The following is a 16,936-nucleotide window of genomic DNA, read 5'->3' as shown; positions in this document are numbered from 1 at the left end:
CTGACACCAAATTTAACAGTCATTATCATTGCAGATATATTGGCTATTACTGATAATAAAGTGCTGTTTGGCCTCTCCTCTCCTGTGTGTAAATTGCAGAAAAATCTTAGATAAAAGAGACTTTAAATCGTTGCAAAAGATATGAGGTGTGGTCTCTGGCTGTGACAGCAGTCTCAAGTTTTGCTCCCTTTACCAATTTTACTAAGTTACTATTGCTGCCCATGGAATACTACTTTCTGGGACCTCCAGCTCTCTGTCTCCTCCTGGGAAGATGTACCTGTTATAAGAAGAACCAATAGTCATCAATCTTTGGTTGTCAGTAGAAGCAGAAAGAATACAAACAGACAAGTGCCAGAGAATTCTAGGATCATCTGCATCACTTGGAGGAGGAAGTCTGAAAACCTAAGGTTCTTACTCTCACTGTTCCTCCAACTGGCTAGATGCCTGGAAGTAAGTCATGGCATATCCCCTGTCTCCGTGGCTTGTAGGTTTTGATAGCCTTTCAGTAGGTGTGTCAGTAAGACCAGAGAAAAGATTTGTCACTGCAATTCCTTTGGCTTCCCTTGGGATCTCTTTCTTTCACCCAGGGCTGGTCCAGGTGGGCTGGCATCTGGGTGGAGGCTGGATGCATGCCCTGACAGCCCTCCATGATCTGTGAGCCAAGCAAAGTCTGCCTGCTGCCAGAGTGGGACTGTGCCTGAGATCTGGCAACACCCGGCCAGCATGTCCTATCAAGGCTGAACTAAAAATAGGTCTTATGCATAGAGCCTAGAAAAACCAGCAGCCCAGCACACAGAGGTTGGCTAATCATCAGATCGAACCAAGCTGCCACCACCACTCTAGGTACCAGCACCATACGGGTGTCACCTCCATCTGACACAGGTAGAACAACTGAGCAAACGTTCTCATGGTTTACCGATTTTCCCATCTCTAATTCCTGCACAGCAACCTTCCCATAACTGGTAAGTGCCTCCCTCCTCCTCCCGCGCCCTCTGAATAAACTGACTTTTGCAGAGGTCTGAATAAAGGCATGGTACTCTAGGCTCACACCCCGGATCTATTATTTTTCTAGCTGTTTAGTCAAAAAGCAATTGACTGCATGGTTCTCGATTGCTTTAGCAATAGAGCGGTATAATTATGGGAACGTCTAGTTTTCATATACCATGAGTATTAAAAGCAGCAAGTGGTGCAGCAATAATTCTAGAAATTTGTCACGCATCATATTGACAAGGGTGAATCGAGCTTGCTGAAGCAGGGTGCCTAGGCCTCCCCCCAGGCTTCTGATTGGGTAGGTCTGGAGAACATTGCTTTCAAAGAACAGTCCAGGATTGTTGCTGATGGTGATCTGGGGACCACATGGCAAGGACTTGGGAAGATGGTAAGAGTATGAGTTATGGTCAGAGAAGAAAGGTATATACTATTCTTGGCTCTGTTCCTTCCATCAGAGTGACTTTAAGCAAATTATTTTCTCAACCATATCTAAAAAACAGGGGACTAATAACTCCAACTTTATAGTGTTGATGGGAGGATTAAGTGAGTTAATTCATATAAAAGTGCTTAAAACAGCCTCTGGCAACAGCAAGCCCTGAATAAACATTAGCTTTTATTTGTATCACAGAGTCTGCACAGAACATGAATTCCGGGCCTGTTCTTTTCTCTCTCTACACAGTTGCTGTCAGCTCCACTTAAGATTCTTTCTTTATACCACCCGTGTTCCTCCCAGCATCTTTGTGAAAGGGGACTAGAGGATGAGCACATATGAAATGTTTAAATAGTAGGAGTCACAGAAGACCTTGACACAGGCATGAGTCTACAGTGGGGACCCAGGGTGAAGAGCAGAATGAAAATGAGACCCAGGTTCCCTGTCTGCCCAGCCAATCTCCAGAACTTCAGGGCCAGTCCCCAGAGGCAGACTGGCTGTTCCCAACAGTGCTTAGGGAACAACATGCCCCCGCCTTGCCCCTAGGCTACTGCCAGCATTTGGATAGTTTCCCCTTTGGTTGTTTATGACTGGAGACAGCACAGCTGTAAACATCCAACATCTGAACATAGATGGCCGCTTTATTTTGGATTATTTTTTTTCCTTGAGCTCACATCCTCCAAGTAGAATTACTGGGTCAAAAAGTACAGACAGTATTACAGCTCAAGGAAAGCTAGAGTCTTTGAGCCTGCCAGGAGGAGGGACTTCCCATTTTCCCAGAGGGCTTCAGCGGCTGGGGATGCTGGTGTTAAGTCTGGAGGGGAAGAAGAGCCCTGGGCTGAATCCTCAGATCAACGATTGATACAACTGTGGCTGGCAGGAAGTTACACCAGGTAAGAGTGAGATGTTGGACAACCATGGGTACCCTCTCTAAGAAATGGAATTTTAATTAGTGCACCTCTCAGATCACTGTGCTTAGGTACCTTATAAATATGCATCTCTGACGTACTAGGGCTGGAGTACAGCCCATGCTTCTGTGTTTCTAGTAAGTTCTGGCTGTGGTTGATTCTCCTGATAAAGAGACCGTACTTTCAGGAAGCAAGAATTTAGATGACCCTGTCTTTATCCAAATGATTCCTTTGCCTGACACATCATTCTCAACATTCTTTTGACTTCAGCTCCAAATATTTCTCTCGACAGTCTTAGGCATCCCAGCACCCATGAATGACTATCCCAGCTCTTACTGAAGTGTTGCCTGCATCTGGGTATGGAAATACAGCAAAGAAGCATACTTGGCTACAAGATCATTACTTTCCAGTTGGGCTCTTATGAACTGCCTTCACCTCCCTAAAGCCTGCAGTTGGTGACCCTCCTCTGATCCTTGACAGCTTTTTCTGGGCCCCCCAAAATGCCGGCCCTGAACCAAGAATGAACTCAGATAAGTGAATAAGCTCCAGGAAGCTTAGCGTCCCTCACAGGGTGGCTCTAATAAATTCCAGAAAACAAAAAGCAGGTGTTGGCCATCTTTCTCCTGCCCAAAGAGTTATTTACACAAGTTTCCACAGCAATCCGCTTCATCGTTTGACATGCCTATTACACGGTTCTCTTTGGGGAAAGGTCTGGAGTTAGTTAGCTCGGTGGATTAGAGAGCAAGTCCCTCAAGGCCAAGGGCAATGAAAGCCTTTTCCTTCTCTCCACTCCCCCATTCATTCACAGTGCCTGTGCCCTGCCAGGTCGTCCGTCCTGTTAGAGAATGAGCCCAGACAATGCTCCTCACTCCTCTCTTCTGAAGGCAGCCAAAGCGCAGATAGAAGGTAAGCTTGGGCATAGCGCACCTGCGGGACAGCACAGACATCAGCAATCATTTCCGGCTACACTGTCCTTTATGTTGAAATCACTTCAAACTTACAGAAAGTTTCAAAAGTAGCACAGGAACCTCCTGTGCGCCTTTTGCCCAGATTCACCAATTTATAACAGCTCGCCTCATTTTCCAGATTATTCTCGCCCCTTCTTTTGTTTCAGTCTCTTTGATGGAAGATAATAAAAATTTCACTGGAAAAAGAAACCATGGAATTTAAAAGTGTTATTCAAAAGTCACAAAACTAAAATAAAAGAACTAAAAGAACATTTTCAGAGAAAATTAAATTGGTGATATTTCTACTTTAAAAGATATGGAAATTTAAAATTGGACCAGGAGGTTTGAGATATTACATAACTAACATATCATAGTGTTTTCTGGAACCATTTAAGAATAGCTTGTAGACATAGACTGTCATTTAGGATGCAGTCAGTATGTTAATATGTTCGTCTAAGAGCAAGGACATCCTCTTATGTAACCCCCATGCAGTCTCAGGTAATCTGACAATGATAGAATACTTTAATATGTGGTATGCATTATATATCTCTTCATATGTATCAATAAGATTTTTATAAACCATAATTTCTTCTAGTACCTGAAGACCCTGAGTACATCTGTTTCTGTTTGTGTTCACGTTTATGGTTTTCCTTCTAGACTTCTAATTTATTTTTAATTTTTATTGTCTGGCTGTTTCATATACTTATACAATAAATTTTCACTACCACCACCACCACCCCTCTTGCTACAGGCTGAAAGCCTTCTCAACAAGGCCCTCCTACTTTCCTGTCTGTTAGGGTGTGACCCATTGAGTTTAATGTTTCTTGCCTGAGCCTGGGTAGGAAGTTAGTACTATAGCAAGAGGTTATTACCACAACCACTGAGGGAAAAAAAAAGACATCCTTTCCCTAAAAAACATTTAACTATCCTAATGCAGGATGGTGCTGTGCCGGATGTCATGCAGACCTTCTCCACAGATATCCACACTATAGCGAATTCAAAAGTGCAGTGGCCAGGTCATGTCCAGAAGATGTGCTTTGCTGCATCTTCTGTCTCTTGGACGTTTCCACCCCCTTTTATAGACTAATTTTATTTTTTGAACAGAAAGATTAATATGTTTTCAAGATTAAACTATAAAAAAAAGTCATACTCAGAGAAACATCCTCTCTTCTCCTTTCTACTCCAATGACAGCCCATACTAGGTAGCCCATTTTTTCCTATTATTATTCCTAGATTATTTTAAAATTGAAAACAAGGAAGCAGGCAGACATGTGTGGGGTTTGTTATTGTTGCTCATTCTTTTTTTCCGTGTAAAATTTGGAGTCCTATGTGCACACTCTTGCACTTTGCGTTCTTCTGGCATTTATTCCACGGATGTTCATGAAGTTGGCCCCATTCTTTATCACCATTGCATATTCATAATAGATTTTGCATAAATTATTTGCCATTCCTCTTCCCTTCTGAATTGCTTTGGGTGACAGTAAGTAGCATATATCATATCCTGGACTTCCAAGTCAAGATCTTAGAGGACTGTGGGTTTCTGCCTTTTCACTCTTGGAAGGAGCTGCCATGCTGTACAGAGGCTCAAAGGACACTACTGTCCTTTGTCCTTTGGCCATGTGCTAAGTGGTCCTTGAAAGAGACCAGCTTGATCATTTAGCATCAGTTGAATGTGGTCAACTGAGTGACCTTAGCCTACATCCTCTGATATTGAGGTTTGATTTTTTTTTTTGCTATATGTTGTAATGCTAAATACTGGCCTCCAAGGCCTGGTTACCCCCAGGGACTAGAGAATCCTGTATGTACACAAAGTGATGCTATGACCTTGTCCTCTAAATTATCTTGGTGAATAAGGATGCCTACAGCCTATAGCTATACATAAGAGAGGCAGATGGAGTTTTTAGTTCCTGGGCTGGGGTCAAAGGAGAATCATGAAGAGGAGAAGAGAGAAGATAGAGGGAGGAGAAGACATCATATGTTATATGAGTCATGAAAACATGGCCATGAGGGCTGGCCAATTGGATTTAAGCCTAGATGGAAAGTGGAAAGCTATAATGTGAAGTTATTGATGGAGAAATAGATTCTAATAGCTTAGCAGGTAGAAATCTGCCCAGCTCTAATACACTAAAGGATTGTTATAAATATAAAGGTTGTATGTCTTTTATCTGGGAACTGAATATCAAAGGCAAAGTAGAAACCCCCAACTGATATTAAACACTGTAGCTAAACAGAAACACCCACTTAACTGACAGAATGATGAAGGGTAAGTTGTGGAATAGTTAAGGCACTAAGTTTTGTGGTGATGTGTTACAAAACAATGAAAAGATAGAATTATCTATTCCACTATGAAGATACCCTCACAGATTCAACTATAGATAATGCTCCAGTGAATGAATATGTATGTTCTTTTGTATTATTGGGGATATATTTCAAGGACAAAATCTGAGAAGTGGAATTTAGTTCTGAACTAATTGCTTGGTAGCTTAGAAATAATAATTTATTATTTACAGTTTTTATGAGCCAAGAATTCAGGTGCAGTTTGACTGATGCCTCTGTCTCAGGGCTCTTCAAATCAGCAGGCCAAGTTGTCTTTGGAGGCTGTGAACATCACAAGGTTTGGCTGAGGTACCATCTATCCCCAAGTATATTCTGTTATTAGAAGTCCTTAGGTCCTGGCTGGCTACTAGCTAGAGACAATGGCTCCTAAGTCAATGGGTCTCTCCATAGTGTAGATCAAAACATGGCAGCTGGGTTCACTCCAAGCAAGTATATAAACACGGCCGAAGTAATATTATTTTGTAACCTAATCTCAAGAAGCATCCTATCACTTTTATACTATCTAGGTCTAGTTCACACTCAAGTGGAGCATGATACAAGGACACACATCATGGGGGCTGCAGAGGGGTCACCTGCCATAGCATTGCTCTACGCATGAATGGGCCAGTTACACACTCTTCCTTTTTATCTATCCATGATTTATTTGCAATATTCTCCTTGATCTGAAAGTTCTTTATATGTTATCAATCTTAGTCCTTAGGGTATATGTCACAAAGATTTTTTTCCAGATTTGTCATTTGCTATTTGTTTTTTTTTCTAATGGTGACTTTCCATGCAACCGTTTTGTTTTTAATTAGTCAGATGTATCAATCATTTCTTATCACATCTTAATCTTGAATCATAGCTAGGAAACTATTACTCTACATGGCACTATAGGGAATCAATCATGATTTCTTCCATTGTTTATATAGTGCATCACCTCACATTTCGTTCTTTGGTGTGTTAAGAATTCTTTTTTTCTTTTTCCTTCTTAGGAATGAGAGTTGTTCCCGAATGGTGAACTAACTGTCTCATGGGGGTCTGTGCAGCACTATTTCAACTAGAGAGACGTGCTTGCTTCTTAGTGTGTTTTCTTATCTGTTTTATTCATCCTGATTATTGCATATGGATTTAAGAATAAGCTTGTTTAACTCTGGAAGAAGGTAACCAGTCTATTTATTAGAATTTCAGTGAATTAGTAAATCAGATTAAGGTATATGCCTATCCTGGTGATGCTGAGATATTGAATTAAGAGCAAAAATGTTTTCTCCATTTGTGCAAGCTCACATCTACGTATTAGGGATGTTTTTCATATATTTTGTAGATATTATTCATCAAAAATTATGCAAAATTTGGGTTGGTAAGATGGCTCAGTAGGTAAAGCCACTTGTCACCAAGCCTGCTAATCTAAATTCAATCCCTGGGTCCTATATGATGGAGGGAGAAAACTGATTCCTATAAGTTGTCTTTTGACCTCCAGACACATACAATAAATAAGGAAGTAAATAAAAAATAAATGTAATAAAAATTACATAACGTTTAAGAGCTCATTTATTTTTTTGATATCCAGATTTGTCATTTATAAAAAAGATCATGATATATTTTTAAGGGAAACTAGATGAAGTAAAATATAGCATAAATTGTATGTAAGCCCTATTTCCTGGCTCCTCTTAAATCACCTCTTGCTTGATCTTGGGAAGAGAAGAGCAGAAACAGTCCTCATGATAGTTTAGGAAGAAAATGATCCAGGCCAATCAAAAAGTCAGTTACCACGACAGGAGCTAGCTCTCCCATGTACCAGGGATTTTGACAGTTGTTTTTGATACAGTGGTGAGAAAATCAAACAGATTCCCATTCTCATTAAACCTCTGGTTAATGAGCATTTGCCATTAACCGTGCAGCATTGTATCAAAGCCATATGGAGAGACAATTAGCAAGCTAAGCCTTGGAATTTGCCAGATTCTCACATTTCCAGACAGAGCAAAAATAAAGGCTTTTCATTCCAGATCTCAGATTAGCTTCTCCTGAAAGGAAATATTACCTACTAAGTATGAAAATAGGGTCAGGCGAAATACTCAGAAGAGGGAAACTGAGTTATGAAGGAACCCAGTGGCTAATCTGGACCTGGAATCTCAGGATCCAGGATCCAGGCTGGGGTGGTTACCAACATACACACGCTGTCTCTTCACATCCCATCTGTGACCCTCCTACTGCCACATATGGATCAGAGTTTCAGTGGTCTATGCCACTTGCCTCAGGGACATGGGTGAGAAAATGATAGAAAAGGATCTGGTATTACTAGACATCCTATGTCATTACTGCAACTCAGCCCACAAAGAGGGCTACAGAACAAAACAATTTGACTGGTGTGGTGGTTAGAATAGGTATGGCCCCCATAGATTCATGTGTTTAAATGTTTGACCCAAAGGAAGTGTCAATACTAGGAGGTGTAGTCTTGTTGGAGGAGGTGTCACTGTGGAGATGAGCTTTGCAGTCTCATATATAAGCTCAAGCTACACCCAGCACAGAATCAGTAACTCCTGCTGGCTGTCTGTGGAGGAAGTCCTCTTCTGCTTCCTGTAAATCAAGATGGAGACTTCTCAGCTCCTTTAGCACCATGTCTGCCTGGATTCTGCCATGTTTCCCACTGTGATGGTGATAGACTACATCTGAAACTGTAAGCCAGGCCCAAAGGAGTTGCCTTGGTCATGGTGTCTCTTCACGGCAATGCAACCCAAACTATGACGATTGGTAAAACTGAGATGTGAGCATTGATTTAGTTTTGTTTTTAAAGTCAAAGGTACAAAATAATTTGTTTCCATATGATTCTTCCAGGTTGATTACACTGACCATTTTCTAATGTCTCCCTTTTAAAATGTATGTTCGAGAACATTATTTGTAAGGTCTATATGAAGAACTGGTTTATTCTTCCTCTTTTATAATAGAACCCCTAGTGTTTTATCAGAACATATTGCTGTCCGAAGTAAAGAGGATATCTCTTCTGTTTCCAAGGAGGGAAAACTGATTCTCTGCTGTGGTCAATAGAACTAGTATGTTCAGATTTCACAAAGAAAAACAGAGAGGACTGTGGGCCATATGACTTTTCCCACTTTTCTCCTCCATTTGGTTGTAATACAAGGCTGGAAACTGAAGCTAGAGAAACAACTGGAGACCGTAACTAAGTGCTGGCATCAGGGACTGCAAAGATTCAAAAGAGAAAAAGAGGAGAAATGAGAGAGGTGAGAGAAAGGAGGGGGGAGAGAGAGAGAGAGAGAGAGAGAGAGAAATAGAGAAATAGAGAGAAAGAGAGAGAAAGCTTATCAGTTAAGGAAGCTCGTTGTTCTTCCAGAGGACCTGAGTTCAGTTCCCAGCGCCTATTTTAAGCTGTTCACAACTGTCTGAAATCCTATCTCCAGGGGAGCTGATACTCTTCTGGCTTCCTTGGGCATCCATATATGTGTGGCATTCGTTCACACAAACAAAATACATAACATACACAAACATACATATAAGTAATGATAATAATTAAACAAACGAATCTGAGATGCCGTGAGCCTCACACAATTTCTGGAGACCTCTCTGATGTAAGGTGTAAGACTGGGATGTCTCTCATAATGACATGAGGAAGTCCCAATACTACTGACTCATTGCTGTTAGGGCATCTGTTGCTTTTGCCTGTCTGGCTATTGTTTTTTGACTTTAATAAGACCAGCTCATCTTCCCTGAGGAACTATCCCTTTCTCCAAATCTTAGTGAGACATATCAAGTAGCATTTCTTTCCCCTAAATTGACTAATGGAACTTTGAATTTGAGTGAAGTCTGGATCTTGGATAATACAACTCAAACATTAGGAATGTTGTTAGAGTGGATAAGTCTCAGATACGTTTGCACCTCCACAACTAAAGAACATTAGCTAATAAATACAGCAGGGAGGCTAAAGATAGAAAATCATGTTTTACGTCAGTCAAAGTATGGGGTCTATGCAAGAGTCATCAACAGAAGTTGTTAAAGTCAGTAGGTGAAAAAAAGTAAGAGAACAGTTCAGGTACCTAGCTTAAAGATTGCTTAAAACTACAAAAATATAATGCTACCTCCACAGGCTGAGGTCTAGTGGAGCCCACTCATTAGATGATCAAATACAACAGCATGAGTGACAGAGTAGCCTGTGAGCTATGTGAGTAGACAGTGCAGCTATGTGAGGCACTAGAAAGGAGTGTATGTCACATCTATAGTGTCCATATCAAAAGAGAGTAGCCTGAATCTAATTATGGAGAAATAACCAAGTACTCCAAGCTGAGAGGCACTCTGCACTTATACTCTCCACGAGGCACTGTTGTAACAGGCTAGAAAGGAAGACAGCCAGACAAACAAAATTCCATGGGTCGGGGAGGGATTTTTTCTAGATGCAATGGAACTAAGAAAATACAAGAGTTAAAATGCACGATTCTCAACAGCATTGTTAAAAAACAAAACAGCTATAAAGGGAAGTTTGGGGACACAAGAAATTTGAATATAGACTATACATAAGACAGTAATTTTATGTCAATATGTACTTTCTAAATGTTAAATCCATATAGAAAAATATTCTAGTTTTTCTTTTCTTAGGATACCCATATTGAAGCCTTTGGGAGAAAGAATTGTGTGATCTGTAATTAATATTGAAACCATTCAGTGAATGCATTAAAGGGGACGCATGTACATTTCTTAGGTGCAGGAAGAACCCACCAGGATTCTGTGCCTTCTGCTCTGTTAAAAGTAGTCTCCAAGACTGTTCATCGGCTTTGCAACTGCTCCATCCACTTAGTGCTTCTGAGTGCTTATCTCAGTTGACTTCACCATGACTTTGGTAGGACTGCTTGTCTCTTTCTCAAAACTCTGCCCTCTGTATCTTGTTGACACAGCTCTTCAATTCTCTACTCTTACCAAGCTCTTAACAAGCGGAAGCTATTAGAGAAGTGATTCTGTCATGTCTGTGCTTCCTTCTGGTTAGTCTCCAACTCCAATGGAGTAGGAACCAAGTCCTCATCATGCAGAAACTACCTTCTTCTACCTTTGGATCTTTCCCCCTTTACCTACCTCTTTTCTTACTCAACTCCTTTATGTTTTTTGAACCTGCCAGTCTAGATAGATATGCAGTGCTGGCTCCTTGGAACCTCAAGGCTCCTAGTCCAAAGTGGTCTTTCCCCTGACCTGTTGACCCATACTCCCCTCAAATTTCAGCTCAGTGCCTTCTTTAGTGAGGTGTTTTCTAGTCTTCATCTAATCTGGAAGTACTGTCTACTAGCCTTCCCTCTGACTGGCTTTAGTCCATCCTCTCTTGCAAGTAAGAAACAAAGGTCTCTCTTGATCAACCTTCCCACATGACTTGGGACTTTCTGTACCTTAGTGATGGTGACTGATTCATTCCCATGCAGTGTTTCTGTCACAGGGGAGACACTTTTCATGGATGAAAGAATGAGTGACCTGAAGGTAAAGGCCTATAGGCTTCACGATGGTAACACCAAAGACCCCAGCAATGTTGCTGATAACTGATCCTTATAGAGTACTAATTCTGTGTCAAGCATTGCACAAATAACTTCTGCTGAATTATTAAATCCTCCAAAGCATCATGGGATGTTAGCACTAATAAGAGACAATCCTGATGTATGTGTGTACTCATTTTGCATGCATACTCACGAAGCTCACAAGTGCTGTATGAATGACATACAAGTATTTTCTTTTGCTAATGAGCATACTGGAGCTTAATTTCATGAGAGGCTGTTTGCTGTAGGTCACACACCTAATACGTGGAGGAACGGGGACTTCCCTCCCTAAAGTCAACAGTTAGACTCCAGACTCTTACCTTCCAGTGACCTTGTGGGTATTTATAGCAACTGTAACCACACTGAATTCTCCAGGGCTCAGTGTAGTCAATGAATAGTTCTGTCAGACACACTTGAGATGCACATGCCTATGTGAACAACAGCTCTGATTTGCTGCCACTTAAACCCAGAGTCAGTGATAACAGACAGCTTGGTTGTACCAGTTGAGAGATGGGCAACATAACCAGGCAACTTAGCACAAACACAGAGATGTGACTGGGAGAGCTTTGGAAAAAACCATACTCTCTGGATTCCTAAGTCATAATCCTTTTGTTCAGTGCTTGAAATCCAGCCGTGCAGACAGCAAACAACAGACTAAACATTGAGTGATCACGCCCATGCCAAGGACGGGCTGTTGCCTCCAGCCTCTGGCCCTTTGGTATAGAGCAAAGGAGAATCTGGGAAGCGAAAGCTCTGGGATTATTCAGTATGTATGCTTCAATCACAGTGGACCTCAGGATGGGAGGTGACCTGAGGCTTCTGGTTCCCAGCTCCAGAAACTTTGTAAACTAAAGACAAGAGCAAAGGAACTGAGACACATCTGTAGTGACAATGTCTGTATATCTCAACTTGAGGCTTAGATTCATGCTCTGAGATGTATTCTTTGTATGAGCCTGGGCAAATTACTCAGTTTTCTCTGGCCCTCCACTTTATTGTCTATAAACAAGAGCAACAGTTTCCACCTCTTAGGCTTGAGAGAACGATGATACTAGGACTGGGAAGCTCTGGTCAAATAGAAAACATGTATTGGGCAATTCCCTTGTCAGGTACTGTTTGAAGAATTTTAAAAACATGTATCAATTTACCTAACCTCCTCAAGAGCCCTATGAGAACAGGAAATGAAAAACAACATTCTGTCCTTGGACTCTAGGAGCCACAGAACCAAGGTTGGAATTGCTCAATGCTCTGACTGTTTCACTGAGACACAAGGGGCCACAGAAATAAAGTCAGACGTGTTCAGTTCCCTGGCTGTCCCACATAGTGTATGCACCTTGGGAAAGCCATGGCTGACCCTCTTATCTGACCAACTTTGCAAGTCTCAGTCACATTTTCACTCTCCAGAAACAAATCAAAGAGAAAGCCCTCCTCACCAAAGAGAATTTTCTTGGGGGCTTTATGGAGAAGCAGAAGAAGCAATTCACAGGGCACATTTCAGACCAAACATGTAGGATATTTTAACACCTTTCTACTGAGTCTTTGTGTTTGTGCTGCCTCTAAACTACCTAATCTCTGTACTGCGTGGGGCTCCAGTGCCCTGTTTTTTTGCCAGTCGTATTTCCACACCCTCATCCTTCCTTCCTTAGCTCTTGATCAAATTTCTCACTTAAACATAGACAACCTAGACCACCAGCCAAAGTGATTTCATTAGCCTACCGATCCTTTTAGAAGAGTTTAATTCACACAGATGTTCTCATAAACACACAGTGGACCCCACCCCTGATGCCTGCAGCAGGTGGGAGAACTGGCCTGAAGGTTATGAGAGCTGGAGAGCTGGCCTCACAGCAATCGAGAGAGCTAGGCCCTATTCCCAACCTGGGCAGCAGAGTAAAGCTGGCCCTTGGTCCTGGTGGAGTGGGTGGAGGTGAGCCCAAGAGTCTGAGTGCAGGAGAGCTGGCCTAGTCACTGCCTGCTGCAGCACTTGGGTGATCTATCAGGGGTGGGGGTGGGGCATGCTAGAGAGCTCGTCCTGGAGAACTAACCCTGGTGGTATGGGCATAGGAGAACTGACAGGCTGACCAACTCAGCTACCACCCAGGCCCAAATCCAGAGCTTTTAGTTGGCCCACTCAAGCATCTAGGTCATCTATGAACTGCTGGAGTGTGTGAAAAAAATGTGGCCCTGCAGATCCAACTGTAGGATTTCCATGACACAGGGCAACAACAAGATATCCTAGAGGAGCTCTGGTGAAGATCCAGTACTGATAGTGTAACAGAAGCCAGAGGCCTCAAACCAGACCAATGACTGATTCACTGCAATGAACATTTGCAAGAAAAGATACATGGACAAAAGGGTATCCTGTGACTCAATGCAGCTTCCATAGTTAGATGTTTTGTTTGTTTGTTTGTTTTGTTGTTTCTCTTTTGTATTTTTCCAATTTCATTTTCATTATTTGTTTTCTTTTGAAGGAGAGGTTGCAAGGGTGGAAGGATGGACAGATGAGTGGGATGGGGTGCATGATGTGAAATTCACAAAGAATCAATAAAAGGTTAAAAAACAGAGTGGTTAGCTCAGTGGTAGAGCGCTTACCTAGGAACCGCAAGGCCCTGGGTTCGGTCCCCAGCTCCGAAAAAAAAGAACCAAAAAAAAAAAACAAAACAAAACAAAAAAAAAAAAAACCCACAGAGTGGAAAGGTATCCCACTCAGTTCTATCTCGCTGTGCCCTGACTCCTACTTCTAAAGCTCTAGAGCTTGAAGAAAAACTCACTAAGGAAGAAGAGAATCTGTTATTGTTTCCATTATCCTTACTTAGGAAAGCATGTTTCTAACTTACTTCTACTATCGAAGACACTTTGCTGAAATGGAAGTCACCAACTGGGCATCACAAATGCAAACATTCTAGAGACAAATTGCACTAGAGACTAACCTCTTTGTGTGTGCTAAGGTGACTCTTTCCAGAATTTGAAATGGAAAAATATTTATTTGAATATTGTCAACTAAACAATTCAGTAGCAAGTTGGATTTGCCCAGGAAAATGGACAGACTTAGAATGTGTAACATTAACAGAAGTTCCAGTCACAGAAAGAAAATCCCACATGTTCTCCCTTGTGAGCAGAATATAGGCAATAATATATGTCTGCATGTGAACTAATGCACATGTGGGCACAGTGTAGAATGTAGGCAAGAGCACAAGAAAGGCCAAGGCCTGGAGGATGGGGAGGGGCTGAAGGACAGATGGTGGACACAGGCCAGGCAAGAGGGTACAAAGCTAATTGTGTATCTGATTCAACTCTATCATGGATTTCTTGTTTTTTGGCAGTGGATGAATGCATAAAACTACAAAATCCAACATAAATGTCCACAGCTCCATCCCTAACATCTACTCTAACTATAGGACAGTTCATTGAGTCTTAAAGTCTTTGGTCCTGGGTAATTCCACCCCCCCCCTTTTTTTTCTTTTTTCTACATTCTTATTTGCAATGTTTTTGGAAGGAAGTTTTTAAAAATTAATTTAAAAAGGAAAATTGAATTAGTATGTTAGTGCTTAACAAAGAAGACAAAATGCTATGTGCAGCTGGTCTTTGCTGCGTTATGGGTTCTTCTATTTCCCACTCTCTATCCCCCATGGTTTCAACCCTTCTCACTAGATGGGAGAGAAAGAAGGATAGAGGGAGAGAGAGATAACAATTCATGGATCTTTTCTTCTTTCCTCTTTGAGCATGACTACTAACAAATCATAACCACCACCACCCTGAATGACCAACAACCACCCACCCCACCCTTTGGAGCTCTAGCATTAATATACCTTCTGAAGATTTTCCAGAATTCTAAACATCACACAATTGCAGCTTGCAGCTGGCAAAACCATGCCTCTGCCAGAGCAGGAGGCAATTCATAGTTGCTCTGAAGCAGTCCCATATCACCCCACCTGGGACTAAAAGGAAAACATTTCTTATAATATTTCTGTGTTTTTTAAAGAGCCCAAGATTCCAGAATTCTCGATACAGCTCTCTGCTTTTTAAAAGCAGCTGCCTTTTTTGGCTGCTGTGTGACTCAAAACAGCTTAATGCAGATGACCACTTAACAATATTTGAGTGAGTCTCCAGATTTTCAAATATTCTTCACGCTAGTTCAAGTGATTCAAGAGGTAAGCCTCATGGAACCGTCTCAGATGTGGGTTGTGCGGATGAACACATAGAGTAGGTTCCCTCTTATTCCAATTATCTCTCTAAATCAGTTACCTGACCTCGGGGAGAGGGAAAGTCTGTGGTTCTTGGGCAGAAAGAATTCACCAGGGGATTCTATTCTCTTAATTAGAACTATCTGTTTGGAGCAGTTTTTTTCATTTTTTTATTGAATATTTTATTTATTTACATTTTAAATGACACCCCTTTTCCTGGTTTCCACTCCGGAAACCCCCTATCCCATTTCCCCTCCCCCTGCTTCTATGAGGGTGCTCCCCCACACACCTACCCATTTCCTATGGCCTCCCCACCCTAGCACTCCCCTACACTGGGACATTGAGCCTTCAAAGAACCAAGGGCTTCTCCTCCTATTGATGCTGGACAAGGGCATCTTCTGCTACAGATGCGGCTGGAGCCGTGGGTTGCTCCATGTGTACTCTTTGGTTGGTGGTTTAGTCCCTGGGAACTCTGGGGGCTCTGGTTGGTTGATACTGAAATTTTATAGATCTCAGTAGTTTGTCACAGATCCAAAGGCTTTTCTTATAACTTATCATTGTTATCATTGTCGTCGTCGTCATCATCATCATCATCATCATCATCATCATCATCTCACATCAACTCATCCTAATTTTATGGAGGGTATGCATGGTTTAGGGGCATGAAGCCAAGGGAGAGTATTGAGAACCAGGGACTGAAAGAAACAGCAATGAAGTTGTGGGAAAAGCATTTGCTGAACAACCACTATATATCCCAGGTAGATGTAAAATACCTTTCACTGACACAATGATGTTTAACTTTTATTACATTCCAGAAGGTCAGTAGTATTGGTCCCACTAAACAATGGATGGAATTGAATTCCTCAAAGAGTAAGAGGCCCTCAATGTTCTCGGCACATCCAAGGGGCCGAACTGCTTTCTGGACCTCTTCAAAGCTGAACATTCTCAATACCAGAAGTCCGTGACACAAAGAAGAACAAACATGCTATGACTTCTCCAGCTAGGATCCTGTCATGACTTTGAGCTATGTGGGACTCATGGTGGTGATTGCTCCAACTTCGGACACAGTTTGTAATTTACCTGTAAGGTTCTCCTGAAATTGCTGACACTCTTGACGATACCTTCTCTGAGTCCCGTGTCTATTTTCTCTGCTTCCTCTGCCACCTAAAACCCTCCTCTAGGACCTTCCACTCCTCCCTGCTGGTCAGCAAACTGATGGCCAAGACATTGCTCATCACCAGTCTATCTACCCTCATCCAAGTCTTCAGCCAGTCCATTCTGCCTCGGGCCATCCTCACTTCTTGGTGGCAAATAATTTTGAGTATGTTCCTGACCCCAGCTGCCTTCCCCCTCTTTCACAATTGGAAAGTAGAGAGTTCTATCTTTTTTTAACATTGGCTCTTGATATTCTTGTGGAGAAAAAAAATGGACAGAGAAAGAGAGGCAGAGAGAAAGTAATGCATTTATGACAGGAGATAGAGATTGGTCTGCATAAAACAAGTAAAGGCTCCGTGCACGAGAGCGTTCACCGTACACCTATGTGGACCTGAGTTCAGATCTTCGGCACCCATATAAACAGACAGGCATGACCTGTAACCCCTGTCAGGTATCTGATGAATCTCTGCCTCTTCTCAGTACTGTAGTT

At 41.9% G+C, this 16,936-nt stretch overlaps 1 long non-coding RNA gene across 3 annotated transcripts; it reads left to right on the top strand.

Moving 5' to 3' along the window:
- The first annotated feature begins 407 nt into the window (after positions 1-407).
- On the top strand, positions 408-16,416 carry LOC120102924 (uncharacterized). Of its 3 annotated transcripts, XR_005504898.2 has the most exons (5): positions 408-962; positions 1,670-2,313; positions 2,621-3,234; positions 5,786-5,900; positions 6,587-6,750. It is a non-coding gene; the product is annotated as an uncharacterized LOC120102924 (long non-coding RNA). The 3 variants fall into 3 exon arrangements; XR_010051918.1 differs by lacking the exons at positions 5,786-5,900; positions 6,587-6,750 and adding an exon at positions 16,107-16,416 and having other exon boundaries at positions 410-962; positions 1,619-2,313; XR_005504899.2 differs by lacking the exons at positions 5,786-5,900; positions 6,587-6,750 and adding an exon at positions 16,107-16,416 and having other exon boundaries at positions 414-962.
- Positions 16,417-16,936: the final 520 nt, after the last annotated feature.

Source organism: Rattus norvegicus, chromosome 5 (genome assembly GCF_036323735.1).
Source record: "Rattus norvegicus strain BN/NHsdMcwi chromosome 5, GRCr8, whole genome shotgun sequence".
Taxonomy (NCBI): domain Eukaryota; kingdom Metazoa; phylum Chordata; class Mammalia; order Rodentia; family Muridae; genus Rattus; species Rattus norvegicus.
Note: the sequence above shows the minus strand (reverse complement) of the source record. Positions and strands in the feature narration are given on the sequence as shown.